Raw genomic sequence first — 11,511 nt, forward strand, 5'->3', positions numbered from 1 at the left:
CATTGAGGCAAGATTTATGAGGACACATCTGTATCCAAGCAGAGGCAGAGGTCACAGTGTTAGTGGCAGTGTGAGTGCTGTGTGCATGTGAGTGGGTTGATTGTGCAGTAGTGTTCGGAATATGAGTAAGGAGCATTATGTGTGTCATGTAAAAATGCATTAATAATGTGCAACATATGTGTAAGGGGCACTATGTGTGTCATTATGTGTATAAGGGCATTAATAATGTGCGGCATATGTGTAAGGGACATTGGTGGTCATTCCGAGTTGTTCGCTCGGTAATTTTCTTCGCATCGCAGCGATTTTCCGCTAATTGCGCATGCGCAAGGGTGGTCATTCCGAGTTGTTCGCTCGGTAATTTTCTTCGCATCGCAGCGATTTTCCGCTAATTGCGCATGCGCAATGTTCGCTCTGCGACTGCGCAAAGTAAATTTGCTATGCAGTTAGGTATTTTACTCACGGCATTACGAGGTTTTTTCTTTGTTCTGCTGATCGTAGTGTGATTGACAGGAAGTGGGTGTTTCTGGGCGGAAACTGGCCGTTTTATGGGTGTGTGTGAAAAAACGCTGCCGTTTCTGGGTAAAACGCGGGAGTGTCTGAAGAAACGGGGGAGTGTCTGGGCGAACGCTGGGTGTGTTTGTGACGTCAAACCAGGAACAAAACTGACTGAACTGATCACAGTTGTCGAGTAAGTCTGGAGCTACTCAGAAACTGCTAAGAAGTGTCTATTCGCAATTCTGCTAATCTTTCGTTCGCAATTTTGATAAGCTAAGATTCACTCCCAGTAGGCGGCGGCTTAACGTGTGCAATGCTGCTAAAAGCAGCTTGCGAGCTAACAACTCGGAATGAGGGCCATTATGTGTAAAAGGGCATTAATAAAGGTTGTCATAATGTGTAAGACGCATTATGTTTATAAGGACATTAATGACGTGTCTCATATGTGTAAGGGGCATTACTGTGTGGAATTATGTGTATAAATGCATTACTAATGTGTGGCATTATGTGTATAAGGTGCTCTAATATGTAGCGTTGCGTATAGAAAGGGCATTTACTGTGTCGTCTAATGTGAATAAAGAGCAATAGGGTGTGGTGTAATGTAAATAAGGAGCAATTCAGTGTGATGTAATGTGAATAAGGAGCACTACTGTGAGAAGTAACGTTTATAAGGTAAAGTGATACTACTGTGGGATGTAATGTGAATTATGGACACTATCGCGTGATCAAATGTGAATAAAATTGCAGTACTGTGTGGCGGAATTTTAATTGGGGGTACTATTGTGTGGACATGCCCATTGCCAGCAAAAACACACCCCTTTTTGGACTGTGCGCCAAATGTGCGAACTGTTCCTGTTTAAAATATAGGGGGTACAAACACCAAAATAAGTACTGTTATGGGTGAGGGTTGATGGTGCTGGGAAAGAGGTGCAAGGTCAGAGGCGGAACCAGCGGTGGTGCTAGGGGGCACCAGGCAAAATCTTGCCTAGGGCATCATATTGGTTAGGGCCAGCTCTGCCAAAGGGCCTTGTGGGGGAAATGTCTTCAGTAAAAGCATTCCCTGTGTGTGTGGTGTGTCGGTACGCGTGTGTCGACATGTCTGAGGAAGAAGGCTATATTAGAGAGGAGCGGGAGCAAATGAATGTGGTGTCTCCGCCGACACCTGATTGGATGGATATGTGGAATGTTTTAAATGCTAGTGTAAACTCATTGCACAAAAGATTAGACAAGGCTGAAGCTTTGGGACAGTCAGGGTCTCAACCCATGCCTGATCCTATGTCGCAGGGACTGTCAGGGTCTCATAAGTGCCCACTATCCAGATTGTTGACACAGATACCAACACGGATTCTGACTCCAGTGTCGATTACGATGATGCAAAGTTACAGCCAAAATTGGCAAAATACATTTGATATATGATTATGGCAATAAAAGATGTTTTGCACATCACAGAGGAGCCCCCTATCCCTGACAAGAGGGTACATATGTACAAGGGAAAGAAGCCTGAGGTAACCTTTTCCCCTCACACGAGCTGAACGAGTTATGTGAAAAAGCTTGGGAATCTCCTGCAGATTTCCAAAAGGATTCTTATGGCGTATCCTTTCCCATCAACGGATAGGTTACGATGGGAATCCTCCCCTTGGGTGGACAAAGCATTAACACGCTTATCCAAGAAGTTAGCCCTCCCGTCCCAGGATACGGCTACCCTCAAAGAGTCTGCTGACCGCAAACAGGAGATTACCCTGAAGTCCATTTATACACATTCAGGTACCTTACTCAGACCGGCAATTGCGTCGGCCTGGGTGTGTATGTGTAGTGCTGTAGCGGCATGGACGGATACCCTAGATAAGGAAACTATTTTATTGCCCCTGGGGCATATAAGAGATGCTGTCCTATATATGTGTGTATGCAAACTACAGGTGCTGCTGCATGGCTCACACCCTTTTACTTGTCTTGTAGAGCAACTCTGGAGCTGTTACTGGGTCCAGCTGCTGCAAGAAATCAGCTTGAATGCTTCAGGGGCTGGGGCATGGCCAACATGAGCCCCACACTGATGGGGGTGTATAAAGCGATCTAGGGGTCATCCAAGCGCAACCCCACAAAGGCCGCCATGCCCTGCGTGACCATTTTCTCTTTTCATATGCAGACGAGGGTTGCAGCCAACTATACCCATTGCTTGGATGACATCACCATATGCGAATCCATCTGCTGCAGGCCTTCCCCCAGGAATGCTTGCACTAGTTGTTGCATTTGGTTTGTTGTTTGGGGGGTGCTTCAGTATTAGGCAGCCTTCTGCCCTCACACATTCGTCTGAAAATGTGTTCTCCCTGCAGTTGTTGTCCTCAGATGAGAGTTCCCTTGTGCTGCCTCAGTTGAATCTCCTTTACTTGACGGAGGTGTGCCTGAGCAGTGGCCCTCCCCAGCCCTATCTCAAATCATACTTATTTTGCTTAGGTGATACCATGGTCATGAAGATTGTTTTCCCAGGGTGAGGTTCATTCATTGCATTCTGGGTATGCTGACCTCTGTGATTTCCCCAAATGTGGGAATCTCGACTGCATAATTTGTGGTAGGGGGGGGGGGGGCTGCATTTGTGCTTTCCCCTGGTTGGCTCTGGTATAATTTAGATCTCATTGTCTCAGGTCTCTCTCCAGCCTAGTTTGCTGTCTGTTTCCACTTCTCTTTTCTTGAGCCCCTCCCTTCTATGCCCTTGCGCACTATCCTGACTTCTCCCGTCTGCTTACTTTGTGCCTTCCAACGCACAATGCGAACTACAGGTGGTGTTGCAGGGCCCACACCCTTTTATTTGCCTTACAGAGCAGCTCTGGAGCTGTTACAGTGCCCAGCTGCTGCAAGAAATCAGCTTGAATGCTTCAGGGGCTGAGGCATGGCCAACATGAGCCCCACACCAAAGGAGGGTGGGGGGTGTTCAATGCGAACTAGGGGTCATCCAAGCGCCCCTTTTCTTTTTTCATATGCAGATGAGGGTTCCAGCCAACTTTGGCCCACTGCTTGGATGACATCACCGTATGCAAATCCGTCTGCTGCAGACCTTTCCCCAGGAATGCTTGTACTAGTTGTTGCATATGGTTTGATGTTTGAGGGTGCTTCAGTATTAGGCAGCCTTCCGCCCTCTCATTTTCATCTGAAAAGATGTGGTCTCCCTGCAGTTGTTGTCCCCAGACAAGAGTTCCCTTGTGCTTCCTCAGTTGAATCTCCTTAACTTGACGGGGGTGTGCTCGAGCAGCCGCCCTCCACAGCCCTATCCCAACACATGCTTTTCTTGCGTATGAGATCTCTTGATCATGAAGATAGTTCTCACAGGGTGAGGTTCATCCATTACATTTTAAAGTAGGAAGGTACAAATGACATATTCAAATTACATATATGTGCTGGATTCAAATGTTTTCCCCCCTTCCTTTCTCAATTGTGCCCATCAGCAGCTATTCTAATGTTGCTGCCAATGGGTGTGACACATTCATTTCTTCTGTGGGGTACACTGGACTCCACAAGGATTCACATTGGGGTGTAGAGTAGAATCTTGATCTGAGGCACCAACAGGCTCAAAGCTTTTGACTGTTCCCAAGATGCTCAGCGCCCCCTGCTCTATAACCTCGCTTCCATGAACAGGGAGCTCAGTTTGTAGTTGGTGCCTTCAGTAGCAGGCCACTTAACAGGGGGCTGCCTCAGGCAGCCTATTCTTAGCTATTAATTTTGACAAGAAAAGAAGAACTTTTTTTTATAAGAATCTACAAGGGCTGCAGCAGGTTAGGTCTAATAGACATCTTTACTGCAGCTCCATCAGTCCCAGCGGCGCAGTATACTCCCGTGCCCTGGTTGCTGGGTCACTGCAGCGGAGGCTCCGGTTTCTTCCTAAGGTCAGTCACACACACACCGCCCTCCGGGATCACGAGGCCGCTGATGAAAGGGAGGTAAGGGACTTCTGTGCCCACACTATACCGTGATCCAGCGTGGCTGTAGGGGGTGGGCCATGTGCGCACTGGCGTGGACACTGATTACTGGGCAGCCGCTCCACTAGCCACCAGGGACAGTTAAGGAGCACAGCTCTGGGGGGGTTTTCTCTTATATTAACCCCATTTTGTACTACCCGCAGTGCATTGTGATAGGTAATAGAGCCTGATTCAGGTTGGATTGCAATCGCAATAAGCAATCCAACTGCAAAAATTGCTAAGAGCATACGCATGCGCCTGCATTTTCTGCGGCACCCCGCAGATAATGCGATCGCTTCTGACTGTCAATCGGTGCTGGGGGGGGGGGTCAGCAACAATCCATTTCCAAGTCGGAGATGGAGCGGTGCATGGGCAGGGCTACAAAATGTGGTCGGCAACGGAGAAACAGGAGGCGTGGTCAGAGCTGCTGCATGACATCCCATGCAGCAGCTGCGATCACAAAAATGGTGGCGGCTTCCTGCGCACACATACAGTCTGCACCAACAGGAGGCTAACCCATTTTTTATGATCACGCTGAACTGCGCTGAGACTGCAATTTCAGCGTGGTCAAGAAGGGAGGCGGCATGCTGGGTGGCCCCAGCATGCGAAGCAAAGGATTGCAAATTCTGTAACTTAGCAGAATTTGCAATCCTTACTGAATTAGGCCCATTGATTACAAAATGTATTTGTAAATATTTGAAGTTTTTCTTCAGGGACTAACACAAAAGATGCTTGGGGCTACTAACACATGGGTAAGCCACGTAAAGCTTCCCATGGGTCAGTGGCATCACTACGGGGTTGCGGCCCACACCCGAGTGTCACCCGCCAAGGGGGGTGACACCAAAGTGCCGGCTCCTCTTCAGTGACAGAATATGGGTGTTTCACTGTAACATTACGTGCAACACCCAGTTTCTGTCACTGTGCAGGAGCCAGCACCACTCACACACTAGTCCCCGGGTGCAGCACTCAACCCCCGGGATACCCGGAGCAACAAAATGGAGATTCAGGAAAACAGGCCACACCCCTACCTATGAGACCATGCCTCCTTTTTACCATTGCGCTGCTTATCTGCGCGCACTGCATTACAATCTCCCTCGCTGCCTCTCTGGGTGTCACCAATGATAGTGACACCTTTGCCATGCTTGTAGCAGCTGGTCCTAAGATCTACACCTCCAGCCCTGAGTGTTTGCCCTTGTGACTTGTTGATCATCATAGCGAAGCAGATTCTTACCGAAAACTGCAGGGGCTTAGATTGAAAAGAAAAACATTGACGAACCCATCATTTCAGCAACAGGGTCTGCCACACGGCTGACTGAAATGACTGGTTGGTTTGGGCCCCCACCAAAAAAGAAGCAATCAATCTCTCCTTGCACAAACTGGCTCTACAGAGGCAAGATGTCCACCTCATCATCCTCCGATTCCTCACCCCTTTCACTGTGTACATCGCCCCCCTCACATATTATTAATTCGTCCCCACTGGAATCCACCATCTCAGATCCCTGTGTACTTTCTGGAGGCAATTGCTGGTAAATGTCTCCACGGAGGAATTGATTATAATTCATTTTGATGATCATCATCTTCTCCACATTTTCTGGAAGTAACCTCGTACGCCGATTGCTGACAAGGTGAGCGGCTGCACTAAACACTCTTTTGGAGTACACACTGGAGGGAGGGCAACTTAGGTAGAATAAAGCCAGTTTGTGCAAGGGCCTCCAAATTGCCTCTTTTTCCTGCCAGTATACATACGGACTGTCTGACGTGCCTACCTGGATGCGGTCACTCATATAATCCTCCACCATTCTTTAAAAGGTGACAGAATCATATGTAGTGACAGTAGACGACATGTCAGTAATCGTTGCCAGGTCCTTCAGTCCGGACCAGATGTCAGCACTCACTCCAAACTGCCCTGAATCACCGCCAGCGGGTGGGCTCGGAATTCTTAGCCTTTTCCTTGCACCCCCAGTTGCGGGAGAATGTGAAGGAGGAGCTGTTGACGGGTCACGTTCCGCTTGACTTGACAATTTTCTCACCAGCAGGTCTTTGAACCTCTGCAGACTTGTGTCTGCCGGAAAGAGAGATACAATGTAGGTTTTAAATCTAGGATCGAGCACGGTGGCCAAAATGTATTGCTTTGATTTCAACAGATTGAATCCTGGTTAAGCGAATTAAGGGCTCCATCCACAAGTCCCACATGCCTAGCGGAATCGCTCTGTTTTAGCTCCTCCTTCAATGTCTCCAGCTTCTTCTGCAAAAGCCTGATGAGGGGAATGACCTGACTCAGGCTGGCAGTGTCTGAACTGACTTCACGTGTGGCAAGTTCTCCACTGCGCTTGAGTCAGGTGCATTCCCCCTCCTTTGTCTATATCGTGGGTAGATGTATAGGCTTGAATGGCCTTTTGCTGCTCCTCCATCCTCTGAAGCATATAGAGGGTTGAATTCCACCTCGTTACCACCTCTTGCTTCAGAGGATGGCAGGGCAGGTGCAGGAATGTTTGGTGGTGCTCCAGTCTTCGGCACGCGGTGGCTGAATGCAGAAAGTGGCCCGCAATTCTTCGGGCCACCGGCAGCATCTCTTGCACGCCCCTGTCGTTTTTTTAAATAATTCTGCACCACCAAATTCAATGTATGTGCAAAACATGGGACGTGCTGGAATTTGCCCAGATGTAATGCACGCACAATATTGGTGGCATTGTCCGATGTCACAAATCCCCAGGAGAGTCCAATTGGGGTAAGCCATTCTGCGATGATGTTCCTCAGTTTCCATAAGAGGTTGTCAGCTGTGTGCCTCTTATGGAAAGCGGTGATACAAAGCGTAGTCTGCCTAGGAACGAGTTGGCATTTGCGAGATGCTGCTACTGGTGCCGCCGCTGCTGTTCTTGCTGCGGGAGGCAATACATCTACCCAGTGGGCTGTCACAGTCATATAGTCCTGAGTCTGCCCTGCTCCACTTAACCACGGACATGTGGACTAGTGGACCTTGGGTACAACTGCATTTTTTAGGACACTGGTGACTCTTTTTCTGAGGTCTGTGTACATTTTCGGTATCGCCTGCCTAGAGAAATGGAACCTAGATGGCATTTGGTACCGGGGACACAGTACCTCAATCAAGTCTCTAGTTGCCTCTGAATTAACGATGGATACCGGAACCACGTTTCTCACCACCCAGGCTGACAAGACCTGAGTTATCCGCTTTGCAGCAGGATGACTGCTGTGATATTTCATCTTCCTCGCAAAGGACTGTTGGACAGTCAATTGCCTACTGGAAGTAGTACAAGTGGTCTTCCGACTTCCCATCTGGGATGACGATCGACTCCCAGCAGCAACAACAGCAGCGCCAGCAGCAGTAGGCGTTACACTCAAGGATGCATCGGAGGAATCCCAGGCAGGAGAGGACTCGTCAGACTTGCCAGTGACATGGCCTGCAGGACTATTGGCTTTCCTGTCTAAGGAGGAAATTGACACTGAGGGAGTTGGTGGTGTGGTTTGCAGGAGCTTGGTTACAAGAGGAAGGGATTTAGTGGTCAGTGGACTGCTTCCGCTGTCATCCAAAGTTTTTGAACTTGTCACTGACTTATGATTAATGCGCTGCAGGTGACGTATAAGGGAGGATGTTCTGAGGTGGTTAACGTCCTTACCCCTACTTATTACAGCTTGACAAAGGCAACACACGGCTTGACACCTGTTGTCCGCATTTGTGTACAGGATGCATACCTTCATGTCCCCATTTATCCATCTCATCAGGCGTACCTCAGATTTGCGGTACAGGACTGTCATTGCCAATTTCAGACGTTGCTGTTTGGTCTCTCCACGGCCCAGAGAATTTTCACCAAGGTAATGGCGGAAATTATGGTTCTCCTGCGTAAGCAAGGTGTCACAATTATCCCGTACTTGAGCGATCTCATAAAAGCGAGATCAAGAGAGCAGTTGCTGAACAGCGTATCACTTTCACTGAAAGTGTTACAGCAACACGGCTGGATTTTCAATATCCCAAAGTCGCAGTTGGTTTCTACGACTCGTCTGTATTTCTTGGGCATGATTCTGGACACAGACCAGAAGAGAGTTTATCTCCCGATAGGAAAGGCCCAGGAACTCATGACTCTTGTCAGGAACCTATTGAAACCAAAACTTGTGTCAGTGCATCACTGCACTCGAGTACTGGGAAAGATGGTGGCATCATACGAAGCCATTCCATTCGGCAGGTTCCATGCGAGGACTTTCCAATGGGACCTACCGGACAAGTGGTCTGGGTCACATTTGCAGATGCATTGGTTTATCACCCTGTCCCCCAGGGTCAGGGTATCACTCCTGTGGTGGCTGCAGAGTGCTCACCTTCTCGGGTGACGCAGATTCGGCATTCAGGACTGGATCCTGGTGACCACAGAGGCAAGCCTCCAAGGTTGGGGAGCAGTCACACAGGGAAGAAATATCCAAGGTCTTTGGTCAAGTCAAGAGACTTGTCTTCACATCAACATCCTGAAACTAGGGGCCATATACAATGCCCTACGTCAAGCGGAGACCTTACTTCGTGACCAACCGGTTCTGATCCAGTCAGACAACGTCACCGCAGTGGCTCATGTAAACCGCCAAGGCGGCACAAGGAGCAGAGTGGCGATGGCACAAGCCACCAGAATTCTTCGCTGGGTGGAGAATCACGCAAGCGCACTGTCAGCAGTGTTCATTCTGGGAGTGGACAACTGGGAAGCAGACTTCCTCAGCAGACACGACCTACATCCGGGAGAGTGGGGACTTCATCAGGAAGTCTTTGCACAGATTACAAGTCGGTGGGAACTGCCACAGATAGACATGATGGCGTCCCGGCTCAACAAAAAGCTACAGAGGTATTGCGCAAGGTCAAGAGACCCTCAGGCAGTAGCTGTAGACACCCTAGTGACACTGTGGGTGTTCCGGCCGGTCTATGTATTTCCTCCTCTTCCTCTCATACCTAAGGTGTTAAGGATAATAAGACAAAGAGGAGTGAGAACAATCCTCATTGTTCCAGATTGGCCACGGAGGACCTGGTATCCGGATCTGCAGGAAATGCTCACAGAAGATCCGTGGCCTCTTCCTCTAAGACAGGACCTGTTGCATCAGGGGCCCTGTCTGTTCCAAGACTTACCGCGGCTGCGTTTGACGGCATGGCGGTTGAATGCCGGATCCTAGCAGTGAAAGGCATTCCGGTTGAGGTCATCCCTACGCTGATAAAGGCTAGGAAGGATGTAACGTCAAAACATTACACCGTATATGGCGAAATTATGTTTCTTGGTGTGAGGCCAGGAATGCTCCTACGGAAGAATTCCATCTGGGCCGTTTCCTTCACTTCCTACAAACTGGAGTGAATTTGGGCCTAAAATTAGGCTCTATTAAGGTCCAGATTTCGGCCTTATCCATTTTCTTTCAAAAAGAATTGGTTTCTCTTCCAGAAGTTCAGACTTTTGTAAAAGGAGTGCTGCATATTCAGCCTCCTTTTGTGCCTCCGGTGGCACCTTGGGACCTTAACGTGGTGTTAAGTTTTCTAAAATCACACTGGTTTGAACCACTTAAAACGGTGGAGTTAAAATATCTCACATGGAAGGTGGTCATGTTATTAGCCTTGGCTTCGGCTAGGCGAGTGTCGGAATTAGCGGCTTTGTCACATAAAAGCCCATATTTGGTGTACCATGTGGATAGAGCGGAATTGCGGACCCGTCCTCAATTCCTACCAAAAGTGGTCTCATCTTTTCATATGAACCAACCTATTGTGGTGCCTTTGGCTACGCGTGACTTGGAGGATTCCGAGTTACTTGATGTGGTCAGGGCTTTGAAAATTTACGTGGCCAGGACGGCTAGAGTCAGGAAAACTGAAGCGCTGTTTGTCCTGTATGCAACCAACAAGATTGGTGCCCCTGCTTCAAAGCAGGCTATTGCTCGCTGGATTTGTAACACGATTCAGCAAGCGCATTCTATGGCTGGATTGCAGTTACCGAAATCGGTCTAGGCCCATTCCACGAGGAAAGTGGGCTCTTCTTGGGCGGCTGCCCGAGGGGTCTCGGCACTACAGCTGTGTCGAGCTGCTACTTGGTCAGGTTCAAACACCTTTTCAAAATACTATAAGTTTGATACCCTGGCTGAGGAGGAACTCATGTTTGCTCAATCGGTGCTGCAGAGTCATCCGCACTCTCCCGCCCGTTTTGGAGCTTTGGTATAATCCCCATGGTCCTTACGGAGTCCCCAGCATCCTCTAGGACGTTAGAGAAAATAAGATTTTAAACCTACCGGTAAATCTTTTTCTCGTAGTCCGTAGAGGATGCTGGGCGACCGTCCCAAGTGCGGACTACTTCTGCAATACTTGTATATAGTTATTGCTTCAATAAGGGTTATGTTAGAGTTGCATCGGTCCTGCACTGATGCTACAGTATGTTGTTTTTTCGTACTCATAACTGGGTAGTTTATCACAAGTTATACGGTGTGATTGGTGTGGCTGGTATGAATCTTGCCCTGGATTAACAAAATCCTTTCCTCATACTGTCAGTCTCCTCTGGGCACAGTTTCTCTAACTGTGGCATAGGGGGGCATAGAGGGAGGAGCCAGTGCACACCCAGAACTAAAGTCTTTCTTAAAGTGCCCATGTCTCCTGCGGAGCCCGTCTATCCCCATGGTCCTTACGGAGTCCCCAGCATCCTCTACGGACTACGAGAAAAAGATTTACCGGTAGGTTTAAAATCTTATTTTCTACTTTATTCTTTTCTATCCTAGTTTATTACGACCAACTTTCATCCAAGGAGTTTCATATTCTACTACCTGCATGCAATTTAAATTGCTTAAATTGTTTATATGGTTGATTTGTCCTTCACAATCCATAATCTGCAATTTGGATGTACTTGTGTCATTGAAAATCTTATAATAAAAATGTTTATATATTGAAAAAAAAAGTTATAAGACATATGCCTACCTTCTAAATGGGGTAAAATTAGGGGATTCTGTACTGGAAAAGGACTTAGGTGTCCTCATAGATAGCAAGCTAAGCAGTAGTACCCAAAGTAGGACTGCAGCAAAGAAGGCTAATAAGATATTAGCATGCATAAAACGGGGT

General features: G+C 48.2%; 1 non-coding gene across 1 annotated transcript; it reads left to right on the forward strand.

The window, feature by feature from the left end:
• Positions 1-2,929: 2,929 nt before the first annotated feature.
• Positions 2,930-3,098, forward strand: LOC134987195 (U1 spliceosomal RNA). Its single transcript, XR_010192895.1, has one exon. It is a non-coding gene; the product is annotated as a U1 spliceosomal RNA (small nuclear RNA).
• The last annotated feature ends 8,413 nt before the right edge of the window (positions 3,099-11,511 follow it).

The sequence above is a fragment of the Pseudophryne corroboree genome (assembly GCF_028390025.1).
Source record: "Pseudophryne corroboree isolate aPseCor3 chromosome 7 unlocalized genomic scaffold, aPseCor3.hap2 SUPER_7_unloc_8, whole genome shotgun sequence".
NCBI classification, from domain to species: Eukaryota; Metazoa; Chordata; class Amphibia; order Anura; family Myobatrachidae; genus Pseudophryne; species Pseudophryne corroboree.